This window comes from Mustelus asterias, chromosome 2 (assembly GCF_964213995.1).
Source record: "Mustelus asterias chromosome 2, sMusAst1.hap1.1, whole genome shotgun sequence".
Lineage (NCBI taxonomy): Eukaryota > Metazoa > Chordata > Chondrichthyes > Carcharhiniformes > Triakidae > Mustelus > Mustelus asterias.
In genome coordinates, this window is record NC_135802.1 from 164,007,669 (window position 1) to 164,029,742 (window position 22,074).

Sequence of the window (22,074 nt, forward strand, 5' to 3'; positions counted from 1 at the left end):
ACATTTACTAATCAGACTATCTGCATTTTCCTCCAAATCATTTATATATCTTACAAACAACAGGTGCTCCAGCACTGATCCTTGTGGAACACAGCTTTTCACAGACCTACAGTTAGAGATGTACCCTTCCACTGCTACTCTCTGCTTTCTATGCCCAAGCCAGTTTTGTATCCATCTTACCAGCTCACCTCGGATCCCATATGACTTCACCTTCTGTATCAGCCTGCCATGAGGAGCCTTATCGAAGGCTTTATTAAAGTCCATGTATACAACATCCACTGCCCTGCCCTGGTCAATTTTTTTTGTCACTTTCTCAAAGAACTCAACCAAGTTTGTGAGACCCGACCTCCCCTTCACAAAACCATGCTGCCTATCGCTAATAAGCCTATTCTCTTCCAGATATGAGTACATCCTGTCCCTAAGAATCTTCTCCAATAATTTCCCCACCACCAATGTACGGCTCACAGGCCTGTAATTTCCCAGATTGTCTCTTCTGCCGTTCTTGAACAGAGGAGCAACATAAGGTACTTTCCAATTCTCTGGTACCTCACCCATGACTAAAGAGGATACAAAGATTTTGGCCAAGGCCTCATCAATTTCCTCGCTCGCCTCTCTCAGTATTCTGGGATAGATCCTACCTGGACTTGTCCACGTTAATGTTTTTCAAAACCTCCAATACCACCTCCCTTTTTATCTCAACATCTCAACCAGTAGAATGTACAGTAGGGAAGGATAGATTTGTCAACTTAAGGGTGCGGAGAATTGAAGGGATATGTGGTCTGCAGTTTGGTGACTTCAGGTTAAATTAAACAACATTCTTTCGGCAGTCCTGAAGATGTAGGATTGGTGATTTAGGAGATGGATTGCTGGGGTGAATTATTTTAATGAATTGCAGATTATCACTGGATGGTCACAGTCAGCAAAGAGGAGAAAGACTGGGGGAAGGAGGACTCCACTCGGGTCGTCTCTCTGTTTCGGTTGTTTGTCCTCTTACTGAAGAAAAAACAGAAGTTTAAGCAGATACACGGTGGACCAGTCACATGGCTCACACCCAGTGTTTCAAATATGGTCATGACTAGTGTATTCTCCCTTATCACTTCATCATGGAATAAAATCATAGAATCCCGACAGTGCAGAAGGAGGATATTCAGCCTATCGAGTCTGCACCAACCACAACCCCACCCAGACCCTATTTCTGTAACCCCACATATTTACCCTGCTAATCCTCCTGTCAGTAGGGTCAATTTAGCATGGCCAATCAACCTAACCTGCACATCTTTGGACTGTGGGAGAAAGCCGGAGCACCCGGAGGAAACTCGCGCAGACATGGGAGAATGTACAAACTCAACACATACAGTGACCTGAGGCCGGAATTGAACCTAGGTACCTGACGCTGTGAGGCAGCAGTGCTAACCACTGGGAACACCGTGCCGCCCTAATAAGTTTGTATCTGGGAATTCTGTCCCTCATTCAAGTGTTTAATGTGTTTCCATTGTTTCTCTTTGAGTTAATTTCTGAGAATTCCCTGTTGAAAATCCGAGGTAATTGCCCTGATGCCTTGCCAATGGGAACATGATCTGTCATATACTAAGTTTCTCATGAGAACATTGTCCTTGAGGTGTCCTTGCAGGCATGGTGCCCCAAATCAATGGGATGCAATGTTGAGAGTTTAGTGGTGTAAATTGGGTAGCTACATTTGTTGCAAGCTCAAGCTACACTTTTAATATATGTTTTAAAAACTGTTTTTACAAGTCCAGCTTGGTTTTCCAACCGATGGACTAAAAGTCATTATTTGGCATAAATCATGTTTTTGTGACACATAAGGTTCAGCGAGGACGTGACAAGATAGATGTGGTTAGCCCACGCCCAGGAGTCTATAATTGGGATGGGGGGGAGGTGTTGGGAGTGGGAGGGCATATGGGCTCAGGATAAGGGGTTATTCATTTGGAACTGAGATTGGGAAAATGTTTTCAGTCAAAAGGTTGTGAGTCTTTATGAAATAATTCAGGAATCCCGGCTGGAAAGGAACATAGTTTATTTACAGAATGCAAAGTATTTTTTTTTTTCTTTGTTCTTTGGGTAGGGGGTTTTAGTTCAGTCGGGGCAGCATGGTTGGTGCTGGCTTGGATGGTCGAAGGGCCTGTTCTTGTGCTGTAATTTTCTTTGTTCTTTGTTCACTACCGTGGTGTGCACACACTAGTCCCTGCCTGGGACTACAGTTCAGCAGGCCCAGTCCTGGACCTGCTGTATAAAAGGCTAAAGTGATGAGTTGCAGATGGGCAAGCTATTGCCTGTTACCAGGGGAACGCATACTCAATGAGCCCCACAGGCAGATAAATCAGTGATTCCCCATGGATCTTCTGGCGGTTTAACACTTTGGAATTTTCTATTCCAGAGGATTATGGACTTTCCAATGTTGAATATATCCAAAGCTGAGACAGCCAGAGTTTTGATCTCTCAGGGAATCAGGGGAATGGGTGGAAAATTGGAATTGAGGCAAAAGATCAGGATTGTTTGCAGTGAATAGTGCAGCAAACATTAGTGGCTGTGTAGTTTACTCCTGCTCCAATTTCTCAGATCATTACAAAGATTCATCAGGTTCAGTGATGCATAACTTTTGTACCGAGTAAAATGTCTTCAAGTAATTTAAGACGTAATGTGCGAGAAAGAGAAGTATTTATTTGATTTTTGTTCCCTTGGTCAATAGTGTGCAGAATGGAGCAGCAAAGCTTTGCTTAGAATATTCAAAGGTCTCTTCTGGGTCACATGGTGTTCATATTCACAACAAATAATGGTGAAAAGTGGACCTTCTGTGAAATTTCCATTTAGTGTCATCAATTGTTGAAGATACTTGCTGGAGTGTTTAAGGTCCATTAATGTTCTTCTTGGGGTGTAAAATTAAAAGAAAGATTTGCATTTGTATAGTGCCAAAGTGGGCCACAGCCAATGAAGTGCTTCTTGAAGCGTTGCCACTATTGTAAAGTTGGAAACATGGCACCAAAGTTGTGCATAGCATGCTCCCACAAACCATATTCTATGAATCGATAATCCACTCCTATTTGTGATGGAGATTGACGACATCAATATCAGCCAAAGAGTGAAAATGACATAATGATATGACCATCAAGCTGAAATTAAGATTAAAGTAGGACTAACACAGGATTTTTACAGTGTTTGAAAGCAGACGACACCAACTGAGGGTGCCTGCAGTTTCAGAGTGACAGGATAATTCCAGAAGATAAGGGTCCAGCTCCTCCCTAACCCTGCCTGTTATAACAACTTTCCTCTTTTCCTTCAGGGTGAGATTGTCTCTCCAAATGTCTGGCTCACAGGTAGCCAGACATCTCTGAGATTTTAATTATGCAGCAATACAATCATCTTCCTTCCTTGCAATCCAATCTCAACTCTGGGAATTACATATTGGCTTCTACTTTCTGCTGCTTATTTTAGCTTCGGTATCTGGTGATCTCTGATTTCCTTGCACATTGAAGGGACTATTTGCATTCGGCTGACATTCCCTTCGATCTTTGCAGTAAACTATGACACTATTTACATAACCAATCTTCTTAAATTTACAGAATCGTTGATCCAGTAAAAAAGAATGAATTTCCACTGACGCCTGATTTAGAAGCTGGACGAAAATAAAACATGAGAAGTCAGGTGAGCAAATGCAGAGTGATGTAAAATAAGAACAAGTGGTTATGCATAAAATTCCATCTGCAAAATAACTATTATAGATTCAGCGATTACACAATCAATGCCTGAATTGTGTGTGTGTTTGTGTGTGTTTGTGTGTTGGGGAGGGGGGCGGTGAGGGTGGTAGTGTGGAAACAACTTATTATGCTCCGTGGAAAGGTTTGCCTGAATTTACTTGCTTGAAAGGCAGGGTAATGGATGCAGTCGAGCGCAACAAAGGAATTTCATGGAGCACTCCGTGGCAATACGTTTGTACTGAAAGTTAAAAGCAAACTCCACGATGGAAGGAATTCAGACATGAAAAGTTGAAAGAACAGCGCAGCATCGCTGAGGGGAAAGGTATACCTCGGAGGGGGGGATGGAAAATGTGCTGCAAATGGGTGGGTTGCATAGCATTGCTAATCTGAGCATATTATGAGTTACCGCAGATGGAAGTGTTTCTCCAGTACAAAGCACTTTGTCTTCATCATGCTCCTGAAATACATGCAATGCTCAGCAAAAATGCAAATTCAGTTCCTTGGTTGCATGCAAAATATCAACAGCTCAAGCTACTTATGCAACCCAGGTGGTAGGTTCCCTACAGTGCAGAAGGAGACCATTCAGCCCATCAAGTCTGCATGGACTCTCTCTGACGAGTACATTACTCAGGACCTCTCCCCCACCCTATCCCCATAACCCCGCACATTTATCATGGTTCATCCATCTAACCTGAACATCTTCGGAAAGTGGGAGAAAACTGGAGCACCCAGAGGAAACTCATGCAGACACGGGGAGAATGTGCAAACTCTACACAGGCACCCAAGGCCAGAATTGAACCTGGGTCCCCAGCCTGTGAGGCAGCAGTGCTAACCACTGATGCGTTCAAAGTTTTCAAATTTTGACAGAGAAAATTAATGACAAAGGTATTTCCCCGAAAAACAAATTCTGCTTAAATCAATGTTTAATATAAAATAATGAAAATATAGAACAGAAAGTGCCATTACAGTATAAAGTGGGAAGATTTCTACATCATCCAATATGTGAAATGAAGGTATTGTCAATTCTCTGAATCATTTTTAGCTGATTACGCAAGCAGATTTATTGGCCAGTGGTTCAATATCCCTGCCTCAATCTCAATCTGTGGAGATGCCGGCGTTGGACTGGGGTGAACACAGTAAGAGTTTTAACAACACCAGGTTAAAGACCAACAGGTTTATTTGGTAACAAACACCATTACAAACACCATTACCTCCGAAAGCTAATGGTGTTTGTTACCAAATAAACCTGTTGGACTTTAACCTGGTGTTGTTAAAACTCTTACTGTGTTCAATCTCAATCTGCCATGAGATTCTGAAGTCCCAAGATGAGAATCGACCTGACAGAGTTGTCCTCCTGCATTCACTGCAGGATCTATCCATCTCTCTCCCGGAAAAGGTGCTTGTGGAACAAAGCTTTGGATGCTTTTTGTTTCTTTTATCCACTGGTTCTCCAGAGATAGCTGGATGAAGCAAAAACCATTAATATCAGTCCATAAAAAGCAGGCCACCACTGAGTTTAATTAGGACTGTAGGGGCAGGGTACTCCAACATATTACCCCGTGTGCAATCGAAACAATACAGACATAAGAAAAGTGCAAGGGGAACAGTCATTTGTCACGGCATTTTCCTCTGAACATATGCAGCCTGCTTCATTGTGGACCAATTCCAATCCCTCAGCGGTTGGTGTACGAAGCTTAATGTCTCTTGCGTGCTGCAAATTGGGTGCTGGCTCTCCACACTATCTGGCACTGAGTTTTGATGGCTGCTCTGTAGCACACATACAAAGCATCTGATTCCCTGCCCAGACAGTGACAATGGCAATTGGAGCCTGTGTGCTGGGCTCATTAATGCCCTGAATGAAATGCTAATGAAAGTTAGATGTGTGGCCCAGAATTGCCTGAGCAGGTCAATGAACAGCACTCACGGCTAGTTCAACTTTCCCTCTGAACATTTTATTCTGAGGATATTTTGTCTTGGAAGTTGCTGTCATTGAGAGGTATAAAAGGCACAGAACCATCTTGGGACACCTAGAACCTGAGTGAATAGGACAAGCGTTTGGTGTACCTCCTGACGTTTGTTATCCATCAATCTCATTTAAATATTTTTTCAGAGTCATTTTATTTTTAAGTGCAGGCAGCTGGCGTTCCCAGGCCTCAGGGAACTCGGCACATGAACAGAGATGCAAGTGGCTAAATCCATGAGGTAAGACCTTTGCAGCACTGCTGGTGAGCCAAGAGCACCAAGGTGGGCTGAATGACCTCCTTCTGTGCTGTAATTTTTCTATGATTCTATGGTTTTATTGGTGTTACCTCTAGGGCCAACAAATTACCCAATAAAGCCTCACACAAGCTGTTTGCTCTGCATGACCAATCTCAGATATCCTGCCCTCCGCCACCCCCCCCACCCCATTGCTAACTGCAATTGGCGCTCCCTCAACAATCAATACTCCAACCCTCACGCACATCACAAGAGGATTCTCCCTAATAATTCGGACATCCTCTCCTGACCAGGACCTCACCCCTGATCTATTTCACTCCTCCACTTACATATCAATTCTCATAGGCTTGGGCCGTCTGCAAAAGGCTTCCTGCCAAGGAGACCTCCAGCCTGATAATGGGCACCCGGGCACCTTGATTCAAGGATGCCTCGCAGTAACATTCAACAGCACACACCGGGAAAGCTGTTCTTCAGCACTGTCCTGCAGAAAACTCACCTCCAGTCTGATATCCAGACCTAAAATCTGACATCCGTGGCCTTCAGCCATTCAGTAAATATGTTGCATCCATCTGCTGCGCAACACTTTTACAATTTCATAAAATATTATAGCGCATCACAATTGCAGAACAATTCAAAGACATACCTCTGAAAAGAGGAATAATGGAATTACAGGGTTTATTTGTAAAGCTGTGAAGGGAGGCTGATGTGTGAGAGATTGTGTAGGGAGACAATCGCCGGCTTGATGTCTGAAGCACTCTATTCCAGCCTGAGAAAATTGCAAGGATGATCATGTGATGAACTTGGCTTCTAAAATGAGAGCTACAGGGCTTTTGAGCAGAGTTCACTCTTACAGCAAGGGCTCATTATTGAAAGATTGCAGCTGAAGAGGGAGAAAATTACATGGCTAGGCGCCTGAAAGATTGAGTACGTATCAGGAAAGAGTTACTGCAACAGGGTGTGAATAAGTGGGCAATAAATATTTGCAGGCCTGTTGTGTGAGCTCTCCCAATACAAACCCTGCAACTTTTAACAATGTAATGAAGAGGGGTGGTAGACCATCATGCCCTTGTGCCTCTTCCACCATTCTTGGCTAAGCTCCTTGCACAATTCCCATATCCCTAGATGGGCAGCATGGTGGCACAGTGGTTAGCACTGCTGCCTCACAGTGCAAGGGACCCGGGTTCAATTCTGGCCTCGGGTCACTGTCTGTGTGGAGTCTGCACGTTCTCCCCATGTCTGTGTAGGCTTCCTCCAGGTGCTCTGGTTTCCTTCCACAGTACAAAGATATGCAGGTTAGGCGCATTGGTCATGCTAAATTGCCCCTTAGTGTCAGGGAAATTAGCAGGGTAAATACATGGGGTTATGAGGGTAGGGGCTGGATGGGATTGTTATTGGGTCAGGTTTGATGGGCCGAATGGCTTCTTTCTGCACTGTAGGGATTCTATGATTCTATGAAATCTTCCCTAAAATTGCTTTTGCACAAAAATTCATGTAATCAAGAAGTGAAGTCTATTATTGGCTGTTATCTCACGAATGTGTACACGTATTTATTAGCCAAAACTTGTAATTAGAGTCAGACCCAACACTGATCAGACAGAAAATTAGCCACTTACCTGCATATGCTGAAAAGTCTCCAATCCACGATGCAGATGAACACACTCAGCACAGGCACCCTGAAGAGAGCAGCAAACAGAATCAGCGCAGAAGCGATTCCCCCTTCCTCCAGCATGAGCTGCCTTATTCTGGTTAAGTTTTCAAAGGTCCTCAAACTTCTTGCTGTGTTAGTCACTGAATGTGGTAGTGAATGGGTGAGTAAATTGGTTAGTTAGTAGGCTAAGTGGGTAGAGTGACCACTGCGTAGGGTGGGAGGGAGGATAGGGTGTGTGGGTGTGTGGGTGGGTAGGTGTGTGGGTGCGTATGTGGGCATGTGGGTGGGTGAGTTGGAGTAGTTGGGTCAGATCAGGAGGTCAGGTCAGGTGATGATCAGATCTGGTCGAGGGGATTCTAGGGCTAAACGGGGGAGTTGGAGGATCGTGGGGCAGTCAGGCAGTCAGACCTAGTCAGGGGGGAGTGGTAGTCCGGGAGGGTGGGTCAGTAGGGTTGTCGGGGGGGGGGGCGTTGAGTGGGTCTGGGGTGGGGCAGTGGGAATGTCTGGGGTGTCTAGATGGTGGAATTCTTCCAAAAAAAATTCTAAATGTCGTATTTGTGTAAAAACTTGAATAAATCCCATTGTTTTTTTCTGTGGGATTTTCAAACTGAATCTCCCACACTCTGTGCACTGCAGAGTGCACTGGCGTGAGTTTTGTTAAAAATCTGTTGACGAGGCCTATTGCTGCTGGAGAGGGCGGCAGCATAGCACTGAACGAGCCACTGTGCACGTGCAGTGACCCGCACTGGCAGCCTCCCAATCACTGGCCAGCTCTATCGCTAGCCAGCTCCGTGGATCCGCATGTCTGGCCATGCAACCACCCCACCCCCGATCGTCAGCCCCCTGGACATGTCCGGGCCAGCCCCAATCCCCCCACTGGCCCGCCTCGATCTCCATCCCCCGCAGTCCTGATCTCCCCGAACAACCCACTCCCCCTCCCGCAGACTCAACCTCCATCCCTGTGGCCCCGGCAGAGAGAGGCTGGGAGGATCAACCCCGATATTTCTCTGTCTGACATTTCCTGGGTGACTATCCAGGTAAATAAGTCAGAATTGTCTGAGGTCTCCAGCTCCAACTTAGAGACTGAAACTTTATTGGAGGATCCTGGGAAGCAGGGGAATTGTTCATTGGAAATTCAAGCTTCCTGGGAAATTCCTATGGTATCGTTCTGTGGTAACGTGAGCAGGGTCCTGAGATGCAAATTGGGGCAAACGTGCAGTCTCCAATGTTCGTAGAACAGATGACCTGGGCCAAAATTGAAATCCTAATCTATTGGTGATGAAATTTTAGCCTTTATTGTGTGTACTTTTCAATTTAAGGGTAAATATGTGTAATATATATTTATTATTGTTAATGTAAAAATAATATTGCTGGCAACCTTATCATTCTTCTTCTGAAATTAAATAATGTGATTATTAAACCATCCTCGGTATTTTGACCAATATTTATCCCACAGCCAACACCATAAGAACAAGTTATCTAAACCATTACCACATTGCTGCTTGTGGGAGCATGCTGTACACAAATTGGTTGCCATATTTCCAATACTGACTACACGTAAAAAGTACTTCAGTGGCTGTAACATGTTGTGGGATGTCCTGTGGTTGTGAAAGGTGCTATATAAAGGCAAACCTTTTTTTAATTCAATTGTGGGACATGGGCATCGCTGGCTGGCCAACATTTCATAGAATCCGTACAGTGCAGAAGGAGGCCATTCGGCCCATCGAATCTGCACCGACCCACCCAGGCCCTATCCCCATAACCTTATGTATTTACCCTAACTAGTTTCCCTGACACTAAGGGACATTTTAGCATGGCCAATCCACCTAACCTGCACATCATGGGCTGCGGGAGGAAACCGCAGCACCCGGAGGAAACCCACGCAGTCACGGGGAGAACGTGCAAACTCCACACAGGCAATGACCCAAGCCGGGAATTAAACCCGGGTCCCTGGTGCTGTGAGGCAGCTGTGCTAACCACTGCACCACCGTGCCATCCTGTAACATTTATTCCCCATCACTAGTTACCCGAGGGCAGTTGAGAGTCAACCACATTGCTGTGGCTCTGGAGTCACATGTAAGCCAGAGATGAGAGTGGCAGATTTCCTTCCCTGAAGGACATTAGTGAGCCAGGTTGGTTTTTCCAACAATGGTTTCCTGGTCGTCAGTAGATTTTTAATTCCAGATTTTAAAAATTGAATTCAAATTTCACCACCTGCCGTGGCGAAATTCAAAGCCAGGTCCCCAGGACATTTGTTGAGTTTCTGGATTAATAGTCAAATGATCGTACCACGAGGCCATCCTCTCGTCTCTCTTTTATTGAATAGGGACTGATGTTTTTCCAGCGAGCTCGACAGTATCAGAACCTACTTTAAATGACTAGCCAGACAAAATGACACAGGAGCTGCTGTTAAATCCCAAACTACCATTAAAGGATTTGATAAATGTAGTTCCATCTACTTTCAATAACTAGATTGAAGTGTTTATCCAGTAAACATCAAAGCAAATAAATGCTACTTAATAAGTAGTGTGTCGCAGATATTAACTGGAGGAAGATGGGAGGGGAGATATTTATGTCACTGTTGAAGTAACTGAGACCATAATAATTTATAGATTACCCTTATTAATCTTCAGGGGATAGTAACAGCAAACCATTTAACTCCCAGAGAATGGAAATAACTCTTGAGTTATGTGAGTCTGTCTGTTATCAGACTCGCTAATACACCAAAAACAACAGTCAGCGCTCTTTATTACACCTTCTACCATTTCCTTTTGAAACCTGCAGTAAAATAGCTCGGCTAAGATGGTTTCCTCTGACCCCACCAGTAAAAAGAAACTGTTGTCTTTTCAATTATCCACATTCTCATCACTTGTTCAAACAAAGGTGATGGTCAAGGGCAAAGGACAACTAAAAGCTGCCAGTCACGCGGTGAGGAGGGCCTGGGTGGGTGGCTCTGTCAGAGAGTTGTTGCAGACTTGATGAGCTGGATGGCCTCTTTCTGCACTGTAGGGTTCTATAGATTCCATGGTTCCATGGTTCAGTCATTGTTGGAGTTCAAAGATATCAAACTGAAGTGTTATTTTTCTTTTTCTTAGATTTTCTTTCTGCACCTTCCTCCCTTACTTAATTCCTCCCCCTCTCTTTATTTCCCTTTCTGAACTTCATTTCACTCTAATTTACCCTCCTTTTCCCTCTTTTCTCTCTTTCTCAATCGAAAAATCTTATTAGTTAAGGAGATGTTATTCACAAAGGTCACTGATCTCCCAGTTCTCTGTCCCAGTCATTCTCAGCTGGCACTTGAGGTGCAAGGGTGAAGGATATTGTATAACTAAAGTGGTACGTGAGGAGTTATCCAGCTGCAACAACATCTCATCCATTGCAATTTTCACTCTTCGTCGACACAGGAATTCAATCTCAATTCTGGATTCAGACAGTCATGAGAAGACCAGCCTGGAGCAGGAGGAGGCCGTTCAGCCCCTCAAGCCTGCTCCACCATTCAATAAGGTCATGGTTGATCTGTTTGTGTTTCACAATCCACATTCCCATCCACCCTTGATGATCTTTGATTTCCTTGCCGAACAAGAATCGATCTACCTCCACTTTAACAATATTCAATGACCCCGCCTCCACTACCTTTAGATTGGCTGAGGAGAGAGGTTGCTCCACATCTGAGTTCACTCTCTATAAATAAATATCAGCCTGTGTCTTCCATTCTTGAATAAGCAAAATTGCTTCCAATGCAGTGATGAAGATAAGACAAGAGTTATCTTTCCCACTTAAACTCCTTTCTTTATTTTTATTTCTGTTGCTTTTGGCAAGGTACCACGTGGTAGGTTGTTGCATCAGGTTAAATCTCACGGGATCCAGAGTGAGGTAGCCAAATGGATACAAAATTGTCTTGATGACAGAAGACAAAGGGTGGTTGCAGAGGGTTGTTTTTCAAACTGGAGGCCTGTGACCAGCGGTGTGCCTCAGGGATCAGTGCTGGGTCCACTGTTATTTGTCATTTATATTAATGATTTGGATGAGAATATAGGAGGCATGGTTAGTAAGTTTGCAGATGACATCGAGATTGGTGGCATAGTGGACAGTGAAGAAGGTTACCTCGGATGGCAATGGAATCTTGATCAATTGGGCCAGTGGGCTGATGAATGGCAGATGGAGTTTAATTTAGATAAATGCGAGGTGATACATTTTGGTAGATTGAACCCAGGGCAGGACTTACTCAGTTAATGGTAGGGTGTTGGGGAGAGTTACAGAGCAAAGAGATCTAGGCGTACATGTTCATAGCTCCTTGAAAGTGGCGTCACAGGTGGACAGAGTGGTGAAGAAGGCATTCAGCATGCTTGGTTTCGTCGGTCACAACATTGAATACAGGAGTTGGGAATCTTGGTAAGGCCACACTTGGAACACTGTGTACAGTTCTGGTCACCCTATTATAAAAAGGATATTATTAAACTAGAAAGAGTGCAGAAAAGGGATGCTACCAGGACTTGATAGTTTGAGTTATAAGGAGAGGCTGGATAGACTGGGACTTTTTTCTCTGGAACGTAGGAGGCTTAAGGGTGATCTTAAAGAGATCGATAAAAAAAATGAGGGGCATAGATCAGCTAGATAGTCAATATCTTTTCCCAAAGGTAGGGGAGTCTAAAACTAGAGGGCATAGGTTTAAGGTGGGAGGGAGAGAAACAAAAGGGTCCAGAGGGACAATTTTTTCACACAGAGGGCAATGAGTGTCTGGAACAAGCTGCCAGAGGTAGTAGTAGAGGTAGATACAATTTTGTTTTTTAAAAAACATTTAGACAGTTACATGGGTAAGATGGGGAGAGAGGGATATGGGGCAAACGTGGGCAATTGGGACTAGTTTAGTGGTTAAAAACAAAGGGGCGGCATGGACAAGTTGGGCCAAATGGCCTTTTTCCTTGCTGTAAACCTCTATGACTCTAATTGGCTATCTAGACCTTTGTTCATTTGCCTGTGGTTCTGTGACTGGCTACTGAAAGATACCTAACACTGAAAAAAATAAACTACATTTATATAGCACCTGAGCACATCTATCAGAATCATCTCAAACCAATTAACATATAATCAATTACTTTCCAAATATAGTCAATGGTGATTTCCAGTCAAATTCAACAATCAGTCACTTATTGTGAAGCCTCACAAGCAGCAGTGCGATGTGCAGCCAACCAATCTCATTTTGGTCGTATTCCGTGTTCCTAATTCCAGCATGTCATGGACTTTCTCATGCTCATATGAACAATTGCCTCTCCAAATGATGACACCTGTGCTGAAGTAGGACTCCCGTAATATTGCCTTCAGATGGCACCTGAGGCTATACACTCCTATTCTGGATCGGGTTTGAACCCACACCTTTCTATTTCAGACATCAGAGTTCTATCAGCAGAACTAAATTAGCACTAAGTTAGTCTTATCTATTCAGTCAAACCCAGAGGTTCACCTGCAATAGCTTGTCTTGCCACTCCAAAACTACTAGTGCCGGTGCCTCTAGGTAACAATGCCCGCATGTATGCTGAACACTATATTAGCACTGCCTCTCCCAGCACCTCCACTGTCCCTGAATTGTCAGACTACTTGTCAAACACCCAGTTTTGGTGGAGCAGAAATTTCTTCCAGCCAAATTCTGGGAAGATGGAAGCTGCTATTTTCAGTCCCCATCAGACACACCATTCCCTAACCATCGATTCCATCTCTCTCTCTGGAAACCATCTGAAAGTGAACGAGACTGATTACAACCTTCGTTTGACACGTGATCTCAAGGTGTGGTTCTGATCACATATCCGCTCCATCACAAAGATGATTTATTTTCACTTCTGTAGAAAATCACCCAATTCTACCCTATCTCAACTCATCTTTTAAAATAAAGTTACAGTTTATTTATTAGTCATCAGTAGGCTTACATTAACACTGCAACGAAGTTACTGTGAAAATCCCCCAAGTCGTCACACTCTGGCACCCATTCGGGTACACTGAGGGAGAATTTAGCATAGCCAATGCACCTAATCAGTATATTTTTCAGATTGTGGGAGGAAACTGGAGCACCCGGAGGAAACCCAAGCAGATACGGGAAGAATGTGCAAACTCGGCACAGACAGTGACCCAAGCCGGGAATCAAACCCGGCGCCCGGAGTTCAGGTACACTGAGGGAGAATTTAGCACCGCCAATCCATCTAACTAGCACGTCTTTGGCCAAATCCTTGTCCATGCACTGTTACCTCTCGACTTGACTATTCCAACACATCTTTTACCCTCCGTAAACTTGAAATAATTTTAAACTCTGCTGCCCATGGCTTAACTAACACCAAGTCCAATTTCTTTATCACTTCTATACTCACTGATGTCTATATTGGATTTCCATTAAGTAACACCTTGATTTTAAGGGCATTCATGTTTCCAGATCCTCTCATGCTTCCGCTATTCTCCATCTCTTTAATTTTCCTCACCCTCCAAATTACCTGCATTCCCCAAATTTAGTCTCTTGAGTATTCCTGATTTTAATTGCTCTACCTGTGATGACCATACCTTCAGCTGCCAGCCCTGAAATTTCTTCTCTCATTCTCTCCACCTCTCTCTCTCCTCCTTTAAGATGCTCCTTGAAGTTTACCTCTTTGAACAAGCCTTTTGTCGTTTGCCCTAATATCTCTTCAAGTGCCTTTGTGTCATTTGATAACGCGCCTGTGAAGTTCCTTGAAACATTTTCCGATGTTAAAGCCCCGACCTGTCTTATTATTACTTAAACCATTAGCGGCTCATTGTGTGAAGGGGATGTAGAATTATCTTGGTGGTGTATTGTGGCAATCTGCGGTGCAGCTGGACCACAGCATCAACAATGAAACAACTATTTTGAGTGCCATTGTTACAAAAATCCCATCTGTGCCGTTAGATGCTGCAAAAATCAATCTGTAGCACAAAGGAGGGCAGTTTTTTAATTCCGTAAATCATTTCAGAACACCAATTCATAACAGAAAGTCTTATTACACAAAGCAATAAAGCAAAAATTCCATAAAGCAAAAATTATTTTCAATGACAAAGCATTTTTTGCATTTAAGGAGCTGCGTGGTTAGTGCTACCCCGAGGTAGGTGGACAAATCAACTGGAGTGAGATCAATACTACATTTAGTATCAGTTTCCAGCTTATAAATAAGTACAAATGTCAAATCAACAGGCATGTGGAACATAATGAACAACTACCTGTCATGTCTTATTGATTGTAGATTCTCACAGATAAAAAACAGCACAAAAAGAAAACTTAAATCAGCGCAAACTTCTGATTGTTTCACTCAATTTATGTCATAAGCAAATGAATATGTAATACCCCGAGAGTAAAAATGAAGGCAATCACTGTGGTTATAATAATCATTACCTCTGTCACTGAAGCTAAAGTTTAATTATGTATTAGTCACAAGTAAAGCTTACATTAACACTGCAATGAATTTACTGTGAAATTCCCCTACTCACCACATTCAGGTCAATGTTCCTAACCAGCATGTCTTTCAGTCTGTGGGAGGAAACCAGAACACCCGGAACCAACCCACACAGAGATGGGGAGAACATGCAAATTCTACACAGTGACCCAAGCCAGGAATCAAATCCAGGTCCCTAGCGCTGCGAGGCAGCAGTGCTAACCATTGTGCTACCATGCCACTCACAGGTAAGCTAAAGTAATGTTTCCCCACTCTTTGTTAGTCTGTTGTTCTCTAAACTATATGCCTCAAAAACCAATGGATAGATTTCAACGAAGCTTGGTACACAGATAGGGCATGGCCCAAGGAAAATCACTGTTTTTTTTTGGGAGGGTTGCAGAGATCTAGATCCTGGAATCTTTTGAAGGATCTGCTAACATTGGGAGTTGGAGTAAACTGATATTTTTTCCCCAGAGTGTGGTGGCTTGTTTTATTTAGAATGTTGTTGACTGTTTAGAACGTTCTGGATTGTCTCAGCTGCTGTGGTGTGATTTGTAACAGCTGTGGAAATGTGAGCAGAGTTTTCAGAGCAGGTTGCTGGATGTGGATTAGCCTGACACTTCCTCAGTGAGATGGGAGCTCTTAATAAAAATATTTATTTTTTCATCTTTTATAGTTACAGAGCATCAAACAGAAAATTTTAAATTGGCTGTGAGCATAATTCTTAGCATACTGAGGATTAATTAGCAAATGTCTGATTGTGGAATCACATCTAATATTGGACACTGTTTTGATTTTTGCAAGCACGTGCTGGTTGGGTATGGTCTGTACCTTGTTTATTGTGAACAGTGACTGGGAGTTTGGTATGAACCCACCAGTTTTTGGGATGTACAACCTACATTACACTGGCACTAAAATTCATATATCTCATTATTCACTTGTTTGATAGACAGAACAAAATAATCCTCAGTGTTGTTAAGAATTATGCTGACAATTTAAGATTGTCAATCAGGCTCGCAGTGTAGCATATTTATGTGTACTGGAAGCTTCATATATTAACATACTGCACCCTATTCTTTATGGACAGAAAGAACACATACACACATTGTGCCTGTTTCATCTAAACAAAAGAAGTGACAGCCATTTGCTGGTTCATTCTCAATGGCAACATTCCTACCAATCAGAACCCACTGGCCAATCAATCAGCACTTTATACTCGTGTATAAATTTGTTGTTTTCCCTGACATTGTTATTCTTGTGAATTGTCCTGATGAGTGCAAGATGAAAAACTTTGACAAAATTTTTCACCAAAAGTCTAATGGTTTAATTTTGACACAAATATGAAATATCAAATATTTGGTTTCCTGTTGAATATTTTAACAATTAAATATATGATATTCTTTATTTTAAGCCAATTGAGTTTTCCAAATTGAGATTGGAGCAAAACTCCAAAATAATACTGCCCAACATGAATTAACCTCCTAACGTGAGGGGAGATATAGAACATAGATGCACATCAATAGTCATTTATTAACATTCTGGGGGTACCATTGGCCAGAAACTGAACTGGAGTCATCAAATAAATACTGTGGTAACAAGAGCAGGTCAGAGGCTAGGAATCCTGTGGCGAGTAACTCACCTCCTGACTCCCCAAACATATCCACAATTTACAAGGCATAAGTTCAGATGTGTGATGGAATATCCTTCCCTTGCCTGGATGAGTGGAGCTCCAACAGTACTCAAGCAGCTCAACACCATCCAAGACAAAGCAACCCACTTGATGGGCACATGCACAAACATTCACTCCCTCCACTACTGATGAACAGTGGCAATCGTGTGTGCCATCCACAAGATGCACTGCAGGAACTCACTAAGACGTTTTAGGCAGCATCTTCTAAACCCACAACCACTATCATCTAGAAAGACAAGATAGGCATATATGTGGGAACACTACCACCTGGAAGATCCCCTACAAGCCACTCACCATCCTGACTTGGAAATATATCACCGTTTCATCACTGTCGCTCGGTTAAAAATCCTGGAACACCCTCCCTAACAACACTGTGGGTGCACCTACACCACATGGACTGCAGCGGTTCAAGAAGCCAGCTCACTACCCCATTCTCAAGGGCAGAAAATGCTAGCCCCGCCAATGTAGGTCACATCCCTTGAATGGATTTTTAGGAGGTCACTGACTGTGTTTGAATGAGTTTCTAGAATCAGGATGTTGACACAACAGAGGAGAAGGAAACATGATCACGAAACAAATTGCTGTACTGCAGTAGTTACCGAGCTGTGAAAATGAGGGAATGCATGGCATGTTTGATGCTCATCTTAATCAATAAAACAGATTGGTGTCAGACAATCAATCATATCTGCTGAAGCAGGATTCAAAATTGTAATCGATAGCTAACATAGCCGCCAACAGCAAAAACGTGACTCAGCGTCTGAGGTAATGATTCTTTTTGGTTGTCATTCGTCAAGTTGCTATGTCAACCCCATTGGAACCATGTCAGTAACAAAAAGGTACATCACAAAATGCACAATAAACAGCTTCCCCAAATCCTGCTTTGTTTTCATTTAGCTTTGAGGTGAAGATGGTCAGTAAGATATGGAACAGTTGGTGACAGAGATAACAACCTGGAACTGGCTGTGTTGGTTTCTCTCTCCCTTTGTCTTCCTTTTCCTCCTATTCCTTCTCCTGCTCTTGTCCCCTCTGCTGTCTCTCCCTGTCAATGGATATGCCTCCCAATGCATCTGTGTTTGGGAGCAAGCGGCTTGAGGAGAATCCTTTCAGTCAGGACAAAGTCCTTCAGTGCGTGGCTCATCACTGCCTCTAGACTTCAGCACCCTTAAACCACACTGGAACCATCAAATGCTTCTACAAGCACTGCAACAACCAATAAAGAAATCAATAAGCAACTATCCTGAAAGTAGTTAATGATCCATTTAAATACCACTGATAAGGGGTCCTTTCTACTGCCAAGTGGCAAGAGGGTAATAACCGAACTGCAAGCCCCAAATGGCAATACTGATATCAAATGAGTATCACACATTGAATGACTTCACAATCCATCTGCTCTGAGTACCAGCAGCACACTTTCCCTGTGCGCAGGCTAATGCTGTGACCAAAATTGCATCTGGCATGGCCAGAACAGTGCACTCGTGCCACAGAAACCATATCGGAGGCAAAATGGCACCCGCTGAATCGAACATCCAGGGACCAGGAATTGGACAGGCACAGAAGTGGAGTTAAGCCTACAATCAGATCTTCCCTTGACCTGACTGACTGGCACAGCAGGCTCGATGGGCCAAATGGCCTTATCCTGCTCTTCTTTCTCGTGTTCATATGAATTCCACAGCCTCAAAATCAGGGTTGTCATTTCAGTTCTGTAACCATTACACCAACACCTGCTTTGACTGTATCGTCAGAGCAGTTATTGAAAACCTTTCACCTGTTTATTTTTTTCCATCTTGATAAAAGAAATCAAGTATCAATCTTGCCACTATCACAATTTCCAGCGCCTCCCCGCCAATATTGCTAATCGTTGTAGCAGATCTGACATCCTTTGTTGGTTAATAAAATCTGATGCAATCTCACCGTCATTCTTAGGAAGCTTTTTGTGTTACTGGCTCTGCCGCTTTGAGTTGTGCAGAGAAGACCATGTTTTGAAAGATGGGCTCTGGGGTTTTTCACAATAGCTTCGTTCCCTGTGTAATATTTCACATTTTTATTTGTTGACACAGTATCAGGAGGAAGTTACAGGGAAAAAGCAGCAAAGTGGTATCAGTACTGAATCAATATGTGTCCCAGCTATTCAAAGCCCAGCACAGATGCAGCATGTACCGCATCTCTCCCTTTTTAATTCACATCTTTAATAAATGTATGGGAAATAGCAGCTGCGGGAAGGTGCAACTCCACGATTTGTTAAAATAAGGCGAATCTGCTTTGTAACTCAGTTGGTCAAAAAAGGAAAGCAGGAATAATCTGTGTGATGACTTCAGCCAGGTTAATGAGGTTGGCTTGCTAGAGTATGAACTACCTGATGAATCCTAGCACCTGGTGTGGAGAGGGGCGGGTCGGGAGGACAACCTCCTCGTGAACCTGCTCCTGGGCCTGGCAAGGCGAGCTATCAATAGGTCCAGGCAGCAGGCGATCGACAGGGTGGTCCATCCTGAATGTCTGCCCCTCTATCTCCGCTATATTCGCGGCCAGGTGTCCCTGGAGAGGGAGCATGCGGTGTCCATGGGCGCAGTTGATGCCTTCCATGCCCGTTGGGCATTGCAGGGGCTGGGTGTATTATCAACCCCGATAACCACATTTTAATTTGATGTTTTAAGTTTCCTTTGTACTATGCTTTTTGGTTCGGGCTGTTCCCTCTCATTTTGGGGAGCTGCCCCTTTTAATTTGTCCCAAAGTTACTTTGAGTTAGTTTATTTGGTTGGTATTGAAAATAAATACCTGATGAATCCTAATTGATGGTTAAATCAAGAAGCCTCATGCTCCCTATTTAAAGCGGGTGTGTCAGACTCCCAGCCTGCATTCAGCAGGGAGCAACTGGAGAGCTGGCTGTGTACAGATGTATGGTGTAAATAAAGTAACTTGGTGACGGGACTTTCGCCCCCGTGGGGTTATTACAATCTGACACAAATATCTGAGGGGGAATTTTAATCTCAGAAAACTGGTCAACTTTTCTTTTGTTTGTTCTTTTGCTAAGCCATTTCAGAGTGCATTAAGAGTCAACCATATTGCCATGGGTTCTGGAGGCACATGTAGGCTAGATTTCCTTCCCTAAAGGACATGAGTGAACCATTTAAATTAAACGTGTAATTCCAGATTTTTTTATTGAATTCAAATTTGACCACCTGGCATGATGGTATTTGAACCTGGATTGCAAAAGATTACCCTGAGCCTCTGGATTACTGGTGACTATATCACCATGCCACCGTCTCCCCTCATATGTTTAGTGGTTGAAAAAAGGGTGGGATAGATAAGTTGGGCCGAAGGGCCTGTTTCCATGTGAACCTCTATGATTCTGTGACTCTAAGTGGTTTGAAACCTGAACCCTGACACAAACTCCACACCCACTTAGGGCTAATGGAATGAGGAAGGGCGGTGGGCTGGGGGGGGGTGCGGGGGAGGTGGTTCTCCATGAATTTAACTGTGGATGTTCCAGTAGTCATGATGTGGAGATGCCGGCGTTGGACTGGGGTAAACACAGTAAGAAGTTTAACAACACCAGGTTAAAGTCCAACAGGTTTATTTGGTAGCAAAAGCCACACAAGCTTTCGGAGCTCCAAGCCCCTTCTTCAGGTGAGTGGGAATTCTGTTCACAAACAGGGCATATAAAGACACAGACTCAATTTACATGAATAATGGTTGGAATGCGAATACTTACAGCTAATCAAGTCTTTAAGATACAAAGAACATGAGTGGAGAGAGCATCAAGACAGGCTAAAAAGATGTGTATTGTCTCCAGGCAAGACAGCCAGTGAAACTCTGCAAGTCCAGGCAAACTGTGGGGGTTACAAATAGTGTGACATGAACCCAATATCCCGGTTGAGGCCGTCCTCGTGTGTGCGTAACTTGGCTATCAGTTTCTGCTCAGCGACTCTGTGCTGTCGTGTGTCGTGAAGGCCGCCTTGGAGAACGCTTACCCGAATATCAGAGGCCGAATGCCCGTGACCTCTGAAGTGCTCCCCCACAGGAAGAGAACAGTCTTGCCTGGTGATTGTCGAGCGGTGTTCATTCATCCGTTGTCGCAGCGTCTGCATAGTTTCCCCAATGTACCCATGCCTCGCGACATCCTTTCCTGCAGCGTATCAGGGAGACAACGTTGGCCGAGTTGCAAGAGTATGTACCGTGTACCTGGTGGATGGTGTTCTCACGTGAGATGATGGCATCTGTGTCGATGATCCGGCACGTCTTGCAGAGGTTGCTGTGGCAGGGTTGTGTGGTGTCGTGGTCACTGTTCTCCTGAAGGCTGGGTAGTTTGCTGCGGACAATGGTCTGAGGTTGTGCGGTTGTTTGAAGGCAAGAAGTGGGGGTGTGGGGATGGCCTTGGCGAGATGTTCGTCTTCATCAATGACATGTTGAAGGCTCCGGAGGAGATGCCGTCGCTTCTCCGCTCCGGGAAAGTACTGGACGACGAAGGGTACTCTGTCCACTGTGTCCCGTGTTTGTCTTCTGAGGAGGTCGGTGCGGTTTTTCGCTGTGGCACGTTGGAACTGTTGATCAATGAGTCGAGCGCTATATCCTGTTCTTATGAGGGCATCTTTCAGCGTCTGGAGGTGTCTGTTGCGATCCTCCTCATCCGAGCAGATCCTGTGTATACGGAGGGCTTGTCCGTAGGGGATGGCTTCTTTAACATCTTTAGGGTGGAAGCTGGAGAAGCTGGATATTGGATTCATGTCACACCATTTGTAACCCCCACAGTTTGCCTGGACCTGCAGAGTTTCACTGGCTGTCTTGCCTGGAGATAATACACATCTTTTTAGCCTGTCTTGATGCTCTCGCCACTCACGTTCTTTGTATCTTAAAGACTTGATTAGCTGTAAGTATTCGCATTCCAACCATTATTCATGTAAATTGAGTCTGTGTCTTTATAAACTCTGTTTGTGAACAGAATTCCCACTCACCTGAAGAAGGGGCTTGGAGCTCCGAAAGCTTGTGTGGCTTTTGCTACCAAATAAACCTGTTGGACTTTAACCTGGTGTTGTTAAACTTCTTACGATGTTCCAGTATCCAGGGCCCCAGGGAAACCCAGCAACTAAATCCAGGCAAGGATTTTCAAAACAAAGGGATAAGTAAATTACACCCCCACAATCCCACCTCAACCCAAGCACCTTCTGTACAAGAGGATAGTTGTACCTGGGAACAGGATACTAGATTGGGCAGTCAATGCTGATTGGCTGAATTGCTTCAGGTGAGAGCTGGCCCTGTATCTTACTCGGGTGGCGATCACCTCACCAGCAGGACAAGAAACACCACCCAACATCAGGCTCTGTGGTGCCATCAGAGAACATATAAACAATGATTTTCGATCCTCCCTAACCCATTCAGTTGAAAGAA